The sequence below is a fragment of the Mesoplodon mirus genome, assembly GCF_964341445.2.
Source record: "Mesoplodon mirus genome assembly, chromosome: 4".
In the NCBI taxonomy this organism is placed as follows: Eukaryota; Metazoa; Chordata; class Mammalia; order Artiodactyla; family Ziphiidae; genus Mesoplodon; species Mesoplodon mirus.
This window is the reverse complement of record NC_138979.1, coordinates 113,539,177-113,554,651: the sequence shown is the minus strand read 5'-3', so window position 1 is coordinate 113,554,651 and position 15,475 is coordinate 113,539,177. Positions and strand designations below refer to the sequence as shown.

The 15,475-nt window shown below is 40.6% G+C and overlaps 1 gene segment (V, D, J or C); it reads right to left on the bottom strand.

The window, feature by feature from the left end:
* Positions 1–14,379: 14,379 nt before the first annotated feature.
* Positions 14,380–15,032, bottom strand: LOC309803111 (T cell receptor alpha variable 38-1-like). The segment is given in 2 exons: positions 14,969–15,032; positions 14,380–14,729 (listed from the first exon to the last, which is right to left on the bottom strand).
* Positions 15,033–15,475: the final 443 nt, after the last annotated feature.

The window sequence follows — 15,475 nt, the reverse complement described above, 5'->3', positions numbered from 1 at the left end:
GACAGTCAGCAAAGCCTCAGAACTGCAGCCCCCGCAGCAGGGGATGGGCTGGAGCCGCAGCTGCAGGTTTGGGTACAGACGGAAAGTGTTGGAGGAACCCTGTGCCTCCACGGCACAGAAGTAGGTGGCAGAGACGCCAGGCTGGGAGGCTGTGATGTGCAGGGTGCTGCGACGGGCTTTGGTATCAAGGGAGGCTGTTAATTGTCCCTTCTGCTTCACTACCCCATTTGACAACAATAAAAGCAGAGATTCCAGGCTCTTCCCCAGATCCTGTCAGTACCAGTGCAGTCTGTCGGAAGCAGTGATTGAATGATTGCAGTAGATGGTACCGGCTTCTCCCTCCTGGATGCTCAGGGATGGAGGGCTTTGCTCCACTTTCACCTCTGCATTTAACCCTGTCCAGAGAGAACATTTCAGAAGGAGGAGCTCACCAGTTATTCCTATAATCCAATTCCTCCCCAGGGAACCTCAAATGAGTCACACTGAACTTTGTCCCCACCCCTGAACACGTTATGACAATTCCTTGACCCACATGGTTCCCCTTCCAATAAACCCGCAACTCACAGCTTAGTGGATGCCACAGAATCGCTGATAGTTGCTTCTTCATTTTTCTTTTTTTTCTTTTTCTGGTCCAGTTCACTGAAGACTCAGATTAAGGTGTTTTGAAGACTGGCCAGGGGTCCCCAAATATGGTAACTTTTTCTTTCTCTACAGAAACGCCATTTCAACACATGTTCCAACCAATTAGAATCATCTCATGCAATTCACTCAGTTCCTCCCTTTTGTTTAAAAAAAAAAATGTTTTGGACAGAAGAGTTTGTTTTGTTTTGTTTTGTTTTGAATGGAAATAGTGCCGCCTTCAGGATATTTAGAGAAATTACTGAGAAAGTAACCCGTAGAATTGTGTAAACAAGTAGAATTTGCTTTTTGTAAGCCAGCAAGCAAATGTTGCTAAAAATTTCTTAGCAAATTAATCCTTAAAAATCTCATTTAGTCAGGACATTTGTCAAATGACAGAAATGTAATTCAAGTAAGCTTAGGCAAGAAGAGAATTAGGCAGATTATGTATTGGCTCCTATAACATAGACAAGTACAGAATGTATATATGTATGTATATGGGCTTCAGGTATCCAGGGTGCCATGGAACTGAATCCTTCAAGGATTCTCCTTTCATTCCACCTCTCTCTGTACATCAGATTTGTTCACTTAGACCACAAGTCAGGAGACATGAGTGCAAACATTTTCCAGCTGGAGTCCACCTCATGGCATAGTCACCAAAGAAGACTGAGAATCCCTCTTTTTCATTCCAAATTAAAAAATTCTGGGATTTGCTCACCTTAGCCTGAGTTGGGTTTTCCTCCAGGGGGGTCAATTTGTGACTGCAGCAGGGTATAGGTGAGACAATTGGCTCAAGTGGGTCAGGCGTCCACCTCTGGGTCATTCAGGAGTATCTAACATGGCAGCTATGCAAGAAAGATGGCAGCCTCCATTCAGACCACATGGTTAGAGTTTATTTATTTATTTATAAGGAGGGAGTTGTTCTGAGTGGGCAAAATTGTGGTGATGCCCACCACAATCAGTTTGTCTCAACTGTGTGGATTATTGGTAGGGAGAGATTGGGAGGATGGGAAGGTTTAGGACTCCCCTAAACATGAGTAGCTGCTTCAGATGAACCGGGTTAGTTTATGAATCATCTTGCCTTCCTACACACAGTGTACATTTTTCTGTACCATGGTAACTCTTGAAGAACACCATCACAGCTTCTTTAGGTTCTCAAATATCTCTTCCACAAAGTTGTGAAAAAGAGAACAAAATGTGATAATAATAACTAATATGTATAGAGCTGCACTGTACACCAAACATTATGCTAGGTGAATGAATAATCTCATTTAATCCTCAGGACATCTGTATTTTACAGAAGATGAAACTGGGGCTTACAGGCATTAAATAATATGCTAAAGATCATGCAGCTGGTATGCGATGGAGTGGAATTCAACATGACTGTCTAATTGCTGAGCTAATGCCATGTCCTGTGCTTTTGTGTGTGTGTGTGTAATGGGCTGCCATTAGAATTAGGGACAGTAATTTTTCACCCATTACGCTCACTGCAGTCAATGTGGACAGCTTTTTACATGTAAATTCACTCTCTTAAAAAACCCTAAACTCAATCCTTGTGTCATGCAAGGTCCCACTGAAATTCCCTTTCCTGTATGAACTCTCCAAGACTGATAGAACCATTCAGTACTGATTTGTCTTGAATTTTTCTCTTGAAGAGAGCACTTGGGGAGAAAATAAAAGACACGTGAAGAAATAAAAGACATTATAGTCAAAAGTACATACCAAGCACCCACTAAGTATAAAGTAATAGTATAAATGATGGGATGGGACTATTACAAAATTTCACAAGATCTAGTTTTGGTCTTAATGGAACTGTAAGTTAGTTAGGAAGATTAAAATAATATACATAGAGCAACAGTTAATAGTGAAAGGGGTGAATTTTGGGAGTTGGGTTATAGGCTCTAACTAATTCAGAAGAGAGAAAGAGAGATTATAGAAGGTGGCAGGAACTTAGTGCAGACTCTTTGGAGGAGTTGAGACCTGAGGAATACATAATGTTTAGATAGAGAAAGAAAAACATAGGGAGGTAGAAGTGAGGATGATGTGTTTGTGAGAAAGTGTTATGGTGGTCTAACACAGAAAATATGGGAAGTAGCCTCTGGGAATGAGGGTTGATGGGTAAAAAGAGAAGCAGATTATGGAGGTCACTGGAAACTAGTCAAAGGGGCTTATATTTGTGAAAAAACAGGAACTGTTGTGAGGTTTTGAATAGTGGAGTGATATGGTGGAAAAATATTTTAGAAAGAAGAGGTAGCTATTATTTTTGGATGGTTGGGAGTTGGCGGGGTAGGGGGGAAGGGCAAGAAAGAGACTTCAGTAATGGAGAGCAAGGAGAACATTCCTTTCAACTTGGTGAGAGGAACAGAGAGGCATGGAACGACTTCAATAAGGCTGTAGTCGTGGGGATTCTAAATAAAGGATGAATCTGAGAGCACTTAAAAGAAAAAACTGACAAGAATTGGTGCCCAACTATAAACTCCAAAGTTTCAAGCCTGAATAAAGGAAGGATGTGATATTTACAGAAACTGGGAAGTTTGAAGAGGGATCTGAATGGGGAAAGTGTTTTGAAATTGAGATAATAGTGATATATCAATAAGTGAAAATGGACAAGTGACAGCTGGAGATAAAGTACAGAATTTTAGATAAATGGAAAGTGCTGCCACAGAGCAGAAACTCAATAAATGACAGATGTTAGTATGCATTATCACATGTACCACCTAGAATTTTTATCAGTGTGCACATATGTTTATTCTTCTAGACTGTGAGCTCCCTGAAAACAGGGACTTTTTCTCTTAGTCAGTTTTGATTTCCTAGTGTTTAGCATAGTGATTGGCACATGGTCGGTGTATTTGTTTGTTAAAAATAAACTAAAAGTAGAAGTAGGGCTTCTGTAACACAGACTGGGTGATTTACACAACAGAAATTTAGTTCTCACAGTTCTGGAGGCCAAAAGTCCAAAATCAAGGTGTCAGCAGGTTTGATTTCTACTCAAGCCTCTTTCCTTGGCTTGTGGGTGGCTTCCTTCTCATTGTGTCCTCACTTGGTCTTTCCTCTGTGTTTGAGTGTCCCTAGTGTCTGTGTCCTAATTGTCTCTTTTTATAAGGACACCAGTCAGATTGGATTAAGGTCCACCCTAATGACCTCATTTTAACTTAATCAAAGTTAAAGGCCCTATCTTCAAAAGCAGTCACAGTCTGAGGTACTGGGGGTTAGGGTTTCCACATATAAATTTTATTTTATTTTATTTTATTTTATTTTTTCTTAGATTTTCTTTTTTTTTACAAATTTAATCAGTTATACATATACATATGTTCCCATATCCCCTCCCTTTTGCCTCTCCCTCCCACCCTCCCTATCCCACCCCTCCAGGCGGTCACAAAGCACCGAGCTGATCTCCCTGTGCTATGCGGCTGCTTCCCACTAGCTATCTACCTTACGTTTGGTAGTGTATATATGTCCATGCCGCTCTTTCACTTTGTCACAGCTTACCCTTCCCCCTCCCCATATCCTCAAGTCCATTCTCTAGTAGGTCTGTGTCTTTATTCCTGTCTTACTCCACATATAAATTTTGGAGTGACACAATCCAGTCCACAATAGTAGGAATGAAAAAAAAATTTTTTTGCAAAGATGGAAACACAGGAGAGTTGAGACATGGTACTTGGTATATGTGGAGTATTTGTGTGCTGGTTACATGAGGAAAGTAGAAGAGGCAGAATTCAGGATATTTTTTTTCCTTATGATTTGATGCAGACTTTGGAATTATAAAATAATATAAATTTTAGCAAACTTTAGAAGTTCAAGTGAAAAGATTATATATTTCTAAAAATCATTCATTTCATCAGGATCTATTTACACAAAGAATTAACTGATGATTTAAAATATGCCTTCCTTAGAAGTGGTTATATCACTTTTCTCATTTTTATTTATTTATTTTTTTTGTGGTACACGGCCCTCTCACTGTTGTGGCCTCTCCCGTTGTGGAGCACAGGCTCCGGACGCGCAGGCTCAGCGGCCATGGCTCACGGGCCCAGCCGCTCCGTGGCATGTGGGATCTTCCCGAACCGGGACACGAGCCCGTGTCCCCTGCATCGACAGGCGGACTCTCAACCACTGTGCCACCCGGGAAGCCCACGTTTCTCATTTTTAATATGCATTTGTGTTTTCTCTCTTTTTTCTTAACATATTTTCTAAAGCTCTTGGCTTTATTTATAAATTCTAATTTTTGTTTTGCTTTTAAATTAATTCCTACTTTTATTATTAGAATTTCCACTTCTATATTTTAGTTTATTTTGCTCATTATTATTATTTTTTCCCTTGAATGGGAAATTTGGCTTCTTTGACTCTTTATTAATAAATGTATTTAAGGCTATACATTTCCTTATGAGTAGTGCTTTGAACAAATCCATAGGTTTTTATATGTAGTTCTGTCATTAGTGTTAATTTTTAATGACCTGCAACTTTAACTTTTAGTTCTTTGACCTGGAAATTAGTATTTAGAATATTATAAGTGGTTAATTTCCTTCCAACTCATTTATTAGCTATCTTTTAATTATTAATTTCTAGCTTTATTGTATTGTGTTTACAGAATGTAGTTTTTATGAATCTTTCCTCCTTTGAGTCATAATACATGTTCATGTTTTGGTAAATGTTTCTCTGTCTCTCTGTCTCTCTCTCTCTCTCTATATATATATATATTCGTTGTTTTTCATGTTATTTTTCATGTCCATCTTCCTGTTTCTCTCTCTGAGAAGTAGTTATTAAAGTATCTCATAATTAATATATTTCCAAATTATCCTTATATTTCCAACAAATTTTGCTTTATAATTTTCTGATGCAATATTATTTTTGAATAAAAGCAGGTTCATTCATTCATTCACTCATTCTTTTATGAATTCAACAAATAACTATTGAGAATCCATTGTGTTCCAGATCCCACGTTGAGCTCTTAGGCTATGACAATGAGCAAGACAGAAATTTAGTCCCTGATGTTGTGGAATGCACATTAGAGATAATGACATTAACATTCATTCAGTGATTGCCACTAAGTGTGGAGGATATTGTGACTGGAGAGCACAGGGAGCTGTAAGAGTTTAGGATGCGGTTATACTTGAATCAAGGAGTCTAGGAAAGTCCTCCCTGAAGAAGTAATATTAAAGTCAAATCAGGCACATTTTAGGATCTGAAAGCAGACAGTATTGGTCAGCATTCTAGCAAAAAACTCATGTACACAAAAATTGCAAAATTTGAGGAGACCTTAATGTGGCACTAGTTACAAAAGTATAAGCAGGAGGGCTTCCCTGGTGGCGCAGTGGTTGAGAGTCCGCCTGCCGATGCAGGGGTCACGGGTTCGTGCCCCGGTCCGGGAAGATCCCACATGCCGCAGAGTGGCTGGGCCCGTGAGCCATGGCCGCTGAGCCTGCGCGTCCGGAGCCTGTGCTCCGCAACGGGAGAGGCCACAACAGTGAGAGGCCCGCGTACCGAAAAAAAAACCCATAAAAAACCCTGTCTTTTCCAAGATAAAGATACACGTACAAGTGACTTGTATGCAAATGACTTTGTATCATGCAAGAGCTCAGGCCCTATTGTTTTCTAACTCATCAGTAGTTATTCCTCCAAGACAGAAATGTCAAACAGGTTTTAGAAAATTTACCAGGTTTACTGCAACTTAAGACTCTATCCTTCAAATTTCCTGCTTATTTTCCTCAAAGCTTATTACGGAATGAAGACTGGCTGAGAATGAATCAGTAATGTTTAGAGTAGTCTAATGTAGTGATCTTCAAACTAGGGAACAGATAGGTATTTTAAGGGAATCAATTTCTAGATACTCGACTTCTCCACGTACCCTTTCCTAAAAATGATCTGCTTGAGAACCTGACTGTGGTTCTCATTTCCTAGCTCTCATTTCACAACTGTCCTTCTTACTTTACATGGAATCTTTGCAGCATTGCTCTGAGGTTTGAGAGCATTAAGGAAAGGGCTTTTTTTTTTTTTTTTTTTACCGATGTCAGGAAAGCATTTAATCAAAGCACTTAGATCTGACCTCAGTCATTTTATTAAGAAATGCACTTCCAGGGCTTCCCTGGTGGCGCAGTGGTTGAGAGTCTGCCTGCCGATGCAGGGGACACGGGTTCATGCCCCGGTCTGGGAAGATCCCACATGCTGCGGAGCGGCTGGGCCCGTGAGCCATGGCCGCTGAGCCTGCGCGTCCGGAGCCTGTGCTCTGCAACAGGAGAGGCCACAACAGTGAGAGGCCCGCGTACCACAAAAAAAAAAAAAAAAAAAGAAATGCACTTCCAAAAACCTTTTTTACCTTTTATGTTAAAAACCTTTAAAAATTATAATGTATTTAAGTTGTTTTCATCAAACATGCATGGCTAATAATTTTATTTACAAATCAATCCAGAAAAAAATAACAGAGCAATATGATCAGGGGAAACAAAAAAATAATTTCAATTTCATACGTATTTTTGTTGCAGACATTTTTGGTGATCAGTAAAAGACTTTTAAAGAAAAAATATATTAAATTTTGCAGGAGAAGTTGAATGGAAATATTATTATAAGGAAAAAAGTAGTGATATGAAATCTTCAATTGTTAATGAAGAGTTTGTTCATGAATTTTAATTGGATGTTGATGGATATCAAATCACTTTGGCATAAAGATTTCATTGCCTATATATACAAGCTATTATATGAGTTTTATTTGAAAATGTCAATATTTATAATACAGCAGAATTTATAACCTTTATAACTACTTAAACATTTAAAATAATTGTAAAATATTTTAGTAGTCATCTTTAAAATGTGTGAAGGTTTTACAGTTTTCCAAAGTCTGACTATCATTAATCTAATGTGCTGGTTGGCCTACAAACATGAGCATGCTTTGATGACAATGCAGAATTACTGGCAATGTCTGTTTATGGTTAATCCTCCAACCATTCTTTAAGTTTATATCTTCTATAGACTGGTGGAAAATATCAGTCACGGAAATTCATGTGACTTCTCCAATGTTTCTCCTTAAATCTGAATCTGAATGAAGCAAGACAGGACAAAAGACTTTTAGAGCTGACATCACTCACCTTTCTGAAATTGCAAATGTTCTATGCAAGAAATTATCAAACAGTGTAATTTTGAGTTTCTAGAGAAGGTTATCTGAATCAGCCTCCCCATTAAGCAGAAAGTGTTTCCTCCTGCCAAGAGGTTTAAACTTCTGTTGCTGTAGTCAGTGGAAAGTGCCCATTTCTGGTGTTGCAGAGAGAATGAAGCTTCCAAAGAGATGTGAGACAAAGAGCTGAGTTAAGAGAGAAGGGACATTAAATTTCCATACTGCTGGTTTTGTTAGTAACCAAAGCAGGCTACCAGTGTTAGCAAAGCATATTAGTAGGAATCAAAATATCCATAGGGATTAACTAATGCGGTCTCAACACCTAAAGGTTCTACTGTGACCCAAGTTCTTAAGCAAAGACTAAGCTTAATATAAGCACATGTGATATTTTGATTTATAATAAGAAATATATATTTGATCTTCATTCCATTTCTGGCATGGAGCACCTAAAACTCTTGGTATTTCTTGTGGCAAGAGTCTTAAAGATGTCTTATATTATGTCAATGAGGTGACTTTTGGAAAGCACCTAAGGATGGGGGTCTAGTTGACAGAGGAGCCAACCTGGTGATTGAGGGTTGGAACTTTTAGGCCTACCCCCCTGACCTCCAGGGAGGGGAGAGGGGCTGTTGAATCAACTGCCAATGGCCAATGATTTAATCAATCATATCTAAGCAAAGAAATCTCTATAAAACCCTAAGGCCAGGGTTCAGAGAGTTTCTGAGTTGGTGAACAGGTGAAGATTCTGTGAGAGTGGTGTGCTCAGGAAGGGCTTGGAAGCTCTGCGTCCCTTTCCCCATATCTTGCCCTATGCATCTCTTCCACCTGGCTGTTCCTGAATTATACACTTTTATAATAAACTGGTGATCTAGTGAGTAAACAAGCTTCCTAAGTTCTGTGGGCCACTCTAACAAATTAACACAACTCAAGGAGGGGGTCGTTGGAACCTCTGATTTATAGCTGGTGGGTCAGAAGTACTGGTAACAACCTGTACCTCAGATTGGCATCTGGAGTGGGGGAGGGGCAGTCTTGTAGGACTGGGCCCTTAACCTATGGAATCTGACACTATATCCAGATAGATAGTGTCAAAATTGAGTTGAATTGCAGGACACCCAGTTGGTGTCCAGAGAATTATTAGTGTTCTGAAAGCACCTCCTCCTCACCACATTGGAAATTGGGGTTCAGAACATCCATTCAGCACAGAAGCAGGATTGGATATTCTAGCCCAGACAGTAGGTAGAAAAATAATTTGGGGCAAAACTAAGGATCAGATTAGCTCATATCTGCTTATCTATCAGACTTTTATTTTATGAATATGTCTGGATGTCAAAAATTTTTTAATCTTTTCTTGTTTCTTCATTAGCCTCACTCTTACCTAGTAGACTATTTGTTATAGTATGGTATTGTATATGTTGTGTTTCCTTCTAGGGAGAGATGATATTAAAAACTTTTAACCCAATGTTTAATCATCTGTTTGTTGTTTGGTATGGATATCAGAACAGACACAGGTTGTAGGGAGAGAGTGAGAGTGTTAGAACAGAAGCCTGGTGGGGGCTCCCAGCTATGTCAAACAATTACTCTTTAGTTGCTGGGTCATGAATAAGCTTGGGAGAGGAACCAAGACAGCCAACATGGCAGGGGTTGAAAGCAAGCATATAAGGGACCGTTGAGAAATGGCTAGTTGCCAACTAGCATGGTGGTATTTCCATTTTTAACAACCAATAAGGGTTTTATAGTGTATACTCAGGGAACGTCAGCTCCGTATCTAGTAGCTAACTTTGCCTAAAATTCATGTGAAGTGTCAGCAGGTGGGATAGTGCCCTAGTAGATTCATTGTTCCCAGATGTTATTAACTGAGGGCATATGATATACCTTCCATTCATTATTCTAAATAGAATTATTTGCTTAAACAGCTTTTAAATTATGTAACCATCTTTTTTTTTTTTTTTTTGCCGTATGCGGGCCTCTCACTGTTGTGGCCTCTCCTGCTGCGGAGCACAGGCTCCGGACGTGCAGGCTCAGCGGCCATGGCTCACGGGCCCAGCCGCTCCACGGCATGTGGATCCTCCCGGACCGGGGCACAAACCCGTGTCCCCTGCATCGGCAGGCGGACTCTCAACCACTGCGCCACCAGGGAAGCCCTAAACTTCTTGGTTTTTAAAAATTAATTAATTAATTTGCATTTGCTGACGAGTACTAGCAACACATGAAATCCTATTTGACAGTGTTTGTTGTCTTTCCTCAACTTCTTAGATCAGACTAATGGTGCATGAAGGAAATTTAAGAAATGCAGGGTGAAATTAGGTTAAAGTCAGGAAGGGTGACTGATACATCAATCAGGAAACAATGAGATAAATGTGATGTAGTTTTTCACCCTGTTTTGTAATTAGAAAGAAATAAGGTGTGGACACACACACACACACACACACACACAAGATCAGATACCCTAGGCTGGGAGGTAGAGGGTGGAGAAATTTTTCAAACTCAAAAATTTATTGTGTGTCTTAATCCTGAGCAAAGCTGAGGAGGGAAAAATAAAAAGATTTGTGGGGAGTATAAAAGTTCAGTTTCGGATATGTTGACTTTGATGTGATCATGGGGCATGCAGTTGGAGAATATAGGTTTAGTTCAAGCTATGAGAGTCCCTGGATGGCAGTGACACAGAATATCTGACCTGTCCTATATAACAACAGGGTTGTGAGAATTAAATAAATACATGTGAATGTACTTTACAAAACTATAAAGCATTGTGTACCTCCATTATTTTTATTATTAATTTGAAAATTCCAGCTTATAGCATCATTTCTGTGTTTCTTATAGGCAGATAGAATAGTATTTTTTTCTCCAGAAAAGTCAATGATTTTTCTATGTTCATCTTACCCCAACTACTTCCCCCCAACCTCTGCGTCGATGCTGAGGTTTGAGGTTTCTGTAAGCCTCTCTCTGTTGCTCGTCTCACTGTGGACCTCTGTAAGCGCAGAAATGCATTGCAGCATCCTCCAGCTGGGAGCCTGAGATCCTGAGACTGAAGGATTTGGCTTCTTTCTGGAAGTTCACAGAGTAGCGACTGTTGGTTGCATTCTGTTGCTTATAAGCTTCTTGGCCAATAATGAAAATCATCTCCCCGCTGGGAGGCTGTTTGTACCACAACAAATAATAATCACTCTCACTAGTGCTATACGTACAGTCCAGGGTCACCGTGTCTGCCTCTTGCACAGACACTTCTGGTTGAGGCTGAGTGACCATCTGGGCCACACTGGATCCTGTGGGAAAGAGGAGAGAAAGGACCACCCTGGGTGTCACAGGAGGGAAAGAGAGCAGGCAGACCAGCCTAAACTGGTTCCCATCTCCACCCACCTTTCTTCTGCTTGATCCAAACTTCAGGTAAAATCCATCAGCTTTCTTGCCTCCAGTAGCTTGGACCCATGAGAAGGTAAGATCCCTGTGTTATTAATCTTTCTTCCTACTTCCCAGTCCTACTGGATGTTAGTAAAAGCAAAACATGTGCCTTCCTTACCAAGACAGTTAAGACCACGACTGCCCACAGCAAACCGGGGCCTGCCGTGCTGGCTGCTCTCTCCTGCAGGGTGACAAAAGCCTCTTGCTCTTATCTGAACCTTGGGTATTAGCTGTACTGGGTGACCTCACTGCTTCAGAACAGGAACTCGTATGTCAGGTGGGCAGTTGAGTAACTGTCGTCAACTGTGCAAGCAGAGCCCTCTTCAGGTCACAGACATAATTACTGAGGCAATTCCTATGATTCACTCCTCTACCCAGGAAGAACTTGGTTTCAAGAAATCTGTTCTGTAAGGAATCTGTTTATACGAGTTTCGGATTTCTATTTATATTCAATGAAGAGACCTTGATATTTAAAACATACCCTATTTTTCCCTTCATTGCTGCTTTTAAAAATCCTACATTTTATCATAACTTCTCCAAAGAAACCTTCTGTGACTGTGTTAGAACATACTGATTTTCCCCTTAATATTCTCCTATGAATATATGATGTCTACAAAATAAATTTTAAGCATAATCTTTGGGCTCTACTGAGCACTTATTATGTGCCCAATATTGCCAAGAGCATTGAAGAATGCCGTATACCTGTACGAGGCAAAATTCTGTCCTCATAGAGACCATAATATATTTGGGGGAGGAAAGATCAGGGCCTGGAAACAATAGCAAATGCTTTAAAAAGGTAAGTCACTATGAATCAATCTTTCAGATTCAGCACAGTGTGACTTTAGGATAGAAGGAGTTCAAGGATTCACTATTAGAGAAGAAACTTGGGAGGAGATAGAGCTTTAAGGTGTGCTTATGGGACTAATATGATTTGACCAGACTGATACACACATAAAAGGGAAATTTGGGTGAGTGGAACAACTGGAAAAAAAATTCAAGAGTTTGAAGTGCTTATGGATCAGTAAGGAGAATAGATGGACTGGAATAGAGGTATATTTTGAGAAGAAGTAGGAATGAGGTTTAAATAATAGAGGGTGAGCAGATTCAGGAATGGGGATAATGTTAAAAGTTGAGACTTGGTAAGTAAGGGCATGATCACACATCTGCAGAGATTGGAGTTTTGTAAATATGGTCTGTTTCACCATCTTTTGAAAAAATAAGGTGACAGCTTCTATTTTTCCAATTATGTAATCACTCAAGTACCCACATGCTCTTATTAGCAATCAGCCCAGTAAAGTTCACCTTAAACTTTCTTCTGTTCTTTCTCTATTAAATTTTCAAAGAATTCTCTATTAAAATTTCAAAGAAATTTTCTCTATTAAATTTTGTTCCGCCCCCGCCCCCCCAAGAATGGAGCCTAAAGCAAGGACTCAGGTGAAGAGAGTTTATTTAGGATGCGATCTTAAGAAGCAGAAATGAGGAGGTAGATAGCGTAGGATTAGGGCTTGATTCTGCCAGGATCTCCGAGAAGCATACAGGATGCTTCTCAGGATTATCTGCTGGGAAGCAAGAAGCTAGTGTATTCATCTGTCCCTTTCCCCTCTGGTTGGTGCTTGCTGGCAGGTGTGGTAATTCCCCTATACTTTCAGGCTGTGCCTGCCCGTGAGCTGAATGAGCTCCCAAGGAGTGAGAGAAAGCCCTGGGGTAGGAAGTAAAAATAATGCACAATGCATGCTTAATGTTGGATGTTATCAGCTTGAGACGAGTCTGAGCGTCCAAGAATTGTCTATCACAGTTATTGATAAATTCAACCCTAGGCATTTGGACATGACAACAGGCACATGAGATATTTGTTATAGGGCTCTCTTTGCACTACTCAGATCGTGCTTGTCTTATGTTATTTTCACTGTGTCTCTGAGTCTTCAAGATTGTGGCTGGCTACAATCCATCTAAAACACTTAATACAGGAGGTTGCATAACCTGAGCTTCAGGCCCTACTCCTTTAATTGGTACCAAGTCTATAACTGATACTCATCTTTTCCTTCCTCCACTGTACTCTCCAGACTTCCTTATCTTGGATACCACTTTGGCGAACTTAGATTCTTGCCTGGTGTGGTGACCCAGACCCTCATTGTTGAGAGGTCTCAATTCTTTGTCACTTTGTCCTTTTTAGGCCTTTTTGCCACAGTTGCCACTTGCTCTTTTTACTGGGCACGGAAATACCCCATGTGAAACGCTTACATTCCAAACATATTTCTTCTTGCCCTCACTGTGTAATAACAATCTGGTACTCCATGATAATTGGGTCAATTATGCCCCCACCTAATAAATCCTATTTTTGTCTGCTGGACCCTGGCACAAGGAGTTCAACTAGGTCACCTAGTGATCTAGGTGGCAATCATAGCTGCAGGTTCAGTGGGGCCCTTACTGAATCCGCTGGTGGAAGCATTCTTCCTCAGGGAATCAGGACCTCTAATCCAGCAGAGCCTAGGACTCTGAGAAAAGGCAAACACAAATTCTGAAGGTGGGTTACAGGGACTGATAGGAGAAGAGTCTGTTCTGCTTCCATTTCTTGGTTTCTAAACTTGTGTATTTTAGCTAGGGTGTCACAGCACCATACATCAGACATTGATTTAATGAATGTTATCTCTTCCTGGAATAGCATTCCAACCTGGAATAGCATTCTAACATTAATGGTGTTGCACCTGAGCTGGTTTCTTAGCTGAGCCTTTAACAGGCCATTCCATCATTCTTCTAGGTCACCTGTTCTAGGTACCATCAACCTAGCTTATCTCTTACGTTTATTGTAGGACCAGTGGGTTCCCTCCCTGGTTATGCTGTCACAGCTGTTGTGTTCTAAAATGGGTACATTTTTCTGAGGACATTCGGTTTTGGACATGGGTGGACTAAAAGAACAAACACCTATGAACAAAATGGAAAAGATTAAGATTCTTGGAGGTAAGAGCTCCCAGGAAAACTATAAAGATTTGCTGGACAGAGGAAATGCTTCAGAAGTCTGACCGGTCACATATACCACATGAAGCTATGAGGGTTACAGATGATAGCAAGTATGAAGACAACTTGTAAAACTGGAAAACACTACACATGTCATTTTTACTGTTAATTTAAGGACTACAAGTCATAGACATTCATCTCTCTGTGTCTCTTATATTCAGATAGGAGGAGCTTTTATTCCAAGGAGAAGTCAATTATTTTCTATATTCCTCTTACCCCGACCACTTCCCCCGACCTCTGCACAGATGCTGAGGTTTGAGGTTTCTGTAAGCCTCTCTCTGCTGCTCGTCTCACTGTGGACCACTGTAGGCGCAGAAATACATTGCCGCATCCTCCAGCTGGGAGTCTGAGATCCTGAGACCGAGGGATTTGGCTTCTTTCTGGAAGTTCACAGAGTAGCGACTATTGGTTGCATTCTGTTGCTTATAAGCTTCTTGGCCAATAATGAAAATCATCTCCCCGCTGGGAGGCTGTTTGTACCACAACAAATAATAATCACTCTCACTAGTGCTATACGTACAGTCCAGGGTCACCGTGTCTGCCTCTTGCACAGACACTTCTGGTTGAGGCTGAGTGACCATCTGGGCCACACTGGATCCTGTGGGAAAGAGGAGAGAAAGGACCACACTGGGTGTCACACGAGAGAGAAAGCAGACAGACCAGCCCAAACTGGTTCCCATCCCCACCCACCTTTCTTCTGCCTGATCCAAACCTCAGCAGAACATATCAGCTTTCAACTGGGCTCTCTGAGGCAATGCATTTACTCTGCTATTCATCTGCTCTCGTTTCACAGCCCCATTAGATAACATTATAAAGAAAGACCTAAACCTTCCTTACCCAGACAGGTGGAGACCAGGACTGCCCACAGCAAGCTAACAAATACCATGCTTACAACTCTCCCCTGCAGGCTGAGAAGTCTCTTGCTCTGATCTGGGTTCCCCTCTGTGCTCAGCGACCCTTGAGCTTCAGAGCAGGAAATGGTATGACAGGTGATGGGTGACTGTCTCACTGACGAAAGTTTTCTGAATACTTTTTGGTCTCGCTTCAGGAACTAGGCTATTGGTTGTAATTTCAGATGAAAGTGAAAACTGTTTTCTGAGTTTTTTTAACTTCTAGGCTGAAAATAAAGAGAAGAGGGAGCTGGCAAATTTATTCTGCTAAGACCTAATCTTGGAGAGAAGAATGGGGACCTGGAATAGTGGGCAGAAGTGGCAGAGTTTTATTTGCAACAATGGCAAACTCTATAATTTTTCTTTGCATTAAAAAAATAAAAATGACAAAGCAAGTATAATATAAACAATTAATTATGTGTGATAAGAATACACCTGTTATATTAATGTATTG